This window comes from Callospermophilus lateralis, chromosome Y (assembly GCF_048772815.1).
Source record: "Callospermophilus lateralis isolate mCalLat2 chromosome Y, mCalLat2.hap1, whole genome shotgun sequence".
Lineage (NCBI taxonomy): Eukaryota > Metazoa > Chordata > Mammalia > Rodentia > Sciuridae > Callospermophilus > Callospermophilus lateralis.
The window spans coordinates 10,681,933-10,687,234 of NC_135326.1; the positions used below are offsets into that span (position 1 = coordinate 10,681,933).

General features: G+C 43.9%; 1 pseudogene; it reads left to right on the plus strand.

Annotated features, from left to right (window-relative positions):
• Positions 1–1,703: 1,703 nt before the first annotated feature.
• LOC143639728 (olfactory receptor 2W3-like) lies at positions 1,704–4,657 on the plus strand (annotated as a pseudogene).
• Positions 4,658–5,302: the final 645 nt, after the last annotated feature.

Consider the following 5,302-nt stretch of genomic DNA (forward strand, 5'->3'; position numbering starts at 1 on the left):
TGAATTAATCAGAGGTGCTGAGTGCAGGCCCTGACCTCATTCCAGGCTGCAAATGGTGGAGGCAACCAGAACCCTGGTGCACTGTTTTTTCACACACCCATCTCCTTGGAGAACTTTTGCATCTCTCTGAACTTAGTTTGCTTGAAAGCAAATGTCAGCACTTGCCCATAATATCAGTAATGGCACCACTGAAACAACATGCAGACTGGACTCTTCTAATACCCACTTAAGTTAGACCTCAGATGCCAGAAGAAAAACAAACAACTCTATCAGCAATTTTCCCAGCAGGTCATAGAATCAGCCTGCTGTCTTTAAGACTCTGTGTTTTGTTCTTAGCATCTTTTTATGAAACTGGCAACAATTTTTAATGATTTGGGCAGATTTATTCTCCAAAATTTATGAAGTTTTGGTATGAGGTGTCTCCCACCAAGCTCTTCCATAAGAAAAGATTCTTATAAACCAATGAAAACATTTGAAGATAGAATGAAGCACACAGTTTGAACAGTTCATTTAAGCAAATGGATTTAAAACATCAATGAAGAGAGAATTATTTTCTAAAATGCTTCTATAAAATGCAAAAGTTGTCCTGCAAAATGATGAAGCTGGAGTCCCAGCACCAGTCACACATTAAATATACAGTCATTCATGGTCAAGAAATATAGAAAAAAAAGTTCAACATATCTAACAATTAGAGATATGCAAATGAAAACTACCTTGCCATTCCATCTCACTCCAGTCAGGAAGGCACTTACCAGGAATTCAAGGAACAGTAAATATTGGTGAGAATGTGGGGAAAAGATTCACTCAAACATTACAGGTGGGACTGCAGATTGGTGCAACCACTCTGGAAAAGAGTGTGAAGATTCCTCCGAAAACTTGGAAGAGACACATCATTTGACCCAATTATTCCACCCCTCAATTTATAACTAAAAGGAAATAAAATCAGCAAACTACAGTAGCTCAGTCATATCGATGTTTATAGCAGCTGAATTCATGGTAGCTCTTGTGACCTTTAGCAGATGAATGGTTAAAGAAAATGTCACACACACACATACACACACACACACTCACAAACACACACACGGGAGGGTGGGGAGGAAAAAATAAAATTCCATTGAATTAGACAAAGGGAAATTATGGGATGGGAGGCAGAGGGCATAGAAAAGGGAGTAGACTGAATGGGACAAAATATTTCTATGTTAATATATGACTAAAGACCAGGGTAACATCACATCATGTACAACCAAAACCCTGGTTCCTAATAAATTATACTCCATGTATGTATAATATGTCAAAATGTACTCTAATGACACATACATCAAAAATGAACACATTTTAAAAAGTGAGAAAACAATATGCTCATGAAGCACACATAGATGCAAATACTGAAATTACTAAAATCACAGGGCAACATGAAAAAAAAGGAAATGTTGATGATCTTGGGAGAGAAAAAGGTGTCTTAGAAATTATACTGAAGGTACAATCAGCAACATTGTTTTTATTTTTTTTTTTAATTTAAATTTTCTGGCATGAAGTATTGAACCTATGGGCACTTAACCACTGATCCACATGCCCAGCTCTTCTTTATATTTGATTTAGAATAAGATCAAATGTATGCCATGAGGTTATGTAGGCAATAGTAGCAGAAAGGGAAATAGAACAGAGAGGAAGGACAGAGGGACAGCTGGGCAGCAGCACTGAGGATGTCACTCCAAGGAGATGCTACCGCAGCCCTCAGGCTCTGGAACACTCTGCAAAGACTGAGCAGCAGGACCAGCCCTGGAGGGAGCCTGCTGGGTCATCAGGGCAGCAGCAGAGAGAAGAAGGTTCCAGAAGCTCATGCCCCCTGGCAAGTGTGTAGGGAGGACTGAGGACTCAGGCTCTGTCTGGACCAGGGGAGAGGACAGTGGGTGTGGCATGAGGCCATGTCTTTTCTGGAGCTCCCACAGTGGGCTCAGGTTGAGCAGAGAGCTGAGAAGAGGAGCCCAGGGTGGAGAGTGGACAATGGTGACTGAGAACAGCTGGGGCTTCCATGGCGTTAGCAAAATACCCCAAACAACTAGGAACCCTTGAGGCCTGGGCCCATCAGCATGGCTGAGTGCTGTTTAGGGACAAGCTGGGACCTACTGAACCACCTGTCTAACCCCTGGCTCAGGGGCTGTGGCATAGTAGGCTCTCAGCAGATCTGCTGAGTAACTGGACCAAGCACTAGCCTCTGAAGGAAACTAGTACCATGGATGTCGGGGGCAGCAGGCACCATGGCCCTACATGCTGGATCTTCCCTCTGTACCAGCACCCTCCCTGCAACCAGCTCCCTAAACTCCTAAATCACTAGGAGAAGGATTTCTAGAAATAAACAGAATTCACAGCTCAGGGTGAACCTGGAGGCCAGCTGCAAATCATATGGTGGTCAGAGCACCCCAGGGGGCTGTCTCCTGAGCAGTCAGCACAAATGCAATCACTTCTCTTGGGTAAAGCTGTGGGACGAACATGAGGCAGACAATGTCCATGTTCAGCAGTGCTCACTGGGCCCCACTGTCCCATGGTCTACAGAAGCAAAAATTGCTTTTCGCCCCCCCCCCCCGTCCAAGCTCTAGGGTGGGCACATCAGAGGCTTTAAGTGGGTGTTATTTGAAGTTGTCCATCTCAGGCTCAGACTCTGAGTACAACTACATGACTGCTATTTACTTCCCAGTTTGGAAATTGGATAAGATGATGGTGAATGTGTTACCATAGAAAATGTCTCATTTTTGAATTATTTTTAACTTGATTTTATGGTAGATTTTTAAATATTTTATCTGACAACAGAACAATCTGGATGCTGGGTGAGGAGGGTGAGGGGCTCCCTAGGGTTGAGGACCCAGGAAGCTCCTCTGAGCACATCCCTGCATCCTGCAGGTGAAGTTCAATGTGCAGGATGCATTTTGTGGGGGGTATTTGCTAGGCCAGTTCCTCTCCACTATGAGGGGAGAGTCACAGGTGTCAGGACTGTTGGTGCTCCCAGGAGCCTGGGTTTCCTTTTGGGAGTCAGAAGCCTGAGCAGGTAACCTCTACACATGTGCCAGAGGTTTAGAATCCTCTCCCCATTGCTTAAGAGGAGGACACATGTCTCCCACCACAGGGGTGGCTGAGGTCAGGGCACAGGGCCAGGCTCCCTGAGTTCCTCTCCTGCAGCGATGATGCCTGCTGCAGCTTTGCTTTGGTTTCCATTTCTCTTCTTTACAACTGGAACAATGCATGGTCTCTGTTGGTGGAAATGTTGATACATTTTAACTTTTTATATAAGTTTTTTGTATATTTTATATTAGTAAATGATAAAATGCCATAATAACTGCACAGATGTTATGCAATAATGACATCCTAGATTTGTGATAAAACTTTATATATTTAGTCGCATGTTTTGTCTTTGAGTTTATCAAATAGTTGCAAATCTCTAAACATGTTCAATTTACTAAAAAGATTTCTGTATGAGTGTGCCCTTGTACTTGAAACCCATGATGTTCAAAGATCAGCTGCATATGGTGTTTCCTACTACTTATTGGGAGGTTGTTTGGGGTCTTCTTTTGTGCCTCTGAGGTTTTGACAGGAGCTCAGAAATTGGTGCCTCGTGAAGAAGCAAAGGTTGGAACTTGGCAGGTGTGGGTCTTACCTCTCTGGAATGACAGAATACCAGGTGTGAATAAAAATGAAGATGTCAGCCACATTTCCTGCGTGCTGACCAACTCTGCCTCTCTACAGGTGACATTTACTTAGCACATGGGTGCCTGTTTCTTTCTGGAACTTGGAAATAATAATAATAACCCTAGCAGAGCCTCCACACCACTGTTTATTTACTGTGAGTACATAAACCCATATTGTGCTTCTTTAATCCTGGCTGGGAGTCCATACTGCAGCATCAGCCATTGTCATTACTGGTGTTGACACCTCTCCTCAGGTGCAGTAGAGATGGATGAAAACAATGGCACCCCCAGGGCCACTTCCTCCTCCTGGGTTTTTCTGACCACCCTCTACCTGGAAAGGGTCCTCTTTGTGGTCATCCTGGTAGCCTACCTGTTGACTCTACTGGGCCACACACCATCATCCTAGTGTCGCAGCTGAATCTCACCTCCACACACCTGTATACTTCTTTCCCATCTCCCCATCCTTCCTGGACCTCATCTTCACCACCAGCTCCATCCCCAGCTGCTCCACAACCTGAGTGGCCAGGACACTCAGACATGGAGGTTGCAAAGTCCAGCTCTTCCTGTTCCTGGGCCTTCATGTAGTGGAGTGACTACGGGTGGCCATCATGGCTTATGACAGGTTTGTGGCCATCTGCAAGTTTCTGCACTATATGACTATTATGCATCCACAACTCTGCCTGGTCTTACCTTGGCTCTGTGGTGGCCAACTCTTTGATCATTTCCCCAATGTCTTTGCACAACATGGTGAACCACTTCCTTTCCTGTGTGAGATGCCCACCTGTGTCCGCTTGTCCTACATCTGCACTGCTGTGGAGGGCATCACCTTTATCCTGGCCATGGGCATCTTGCTCTCTCCCTTGGTCTTCATCTTGGTCTTCTATGGCCACATGATCAGAGCTGTGTTCAGAATTCAGTCATCTTCAGGAAGACAGAGAATCTTCAACCCCTGTTTTTGCAACTCTCCTCGCTGGTGACCTAATGCTGAGTTCACAACATCTGACTCTTCCAATAATTCAACAAGACAACAAAGAAAGCATGCATCCATACAGAAGAACCATTTTCAATATTCCAGACATGGCTCTGTGACATTAAGGATCCTTAGGAAGAGAGGGAACTGCTGGACCTCTTTAAATGCATATTGGGAAAACACAAGGGTAGGGTCCATGGAACATTCTATCACACAAAGGGCAAAAGGGTAGGATTACAATAGAGCAGGTGAGTGTCGTTCAACCTATTGTGTGACTACACCTGAAGACACATTTTGCTATCCAAGCTGGGACAACACCCCAAGTCACTACAAAATGTAGTGATTGGTTAGAACCTGCTGCTTCAGGACTGGAAGGTGTGATTATTCCAAGTGGCTTCTCCCCTTTCTCTCTCTCTCTCTCTCTCTCTCTCTCTCTCTCTCTCTCTCTGTGTATATATATATATATATATATATATATATATATATATATATATATATATACATATACATATTAAAAAAGGGAACTGAAGAATTGTATCGTTCAGCCACTGGATTCTTGGACCAAGGTCATCATGACCTACTATTGAAACACAAAAAGAATTAGTAGAAAACATGTGATTTCAATAACATAACTTTAGAAGATCCAAGTTAT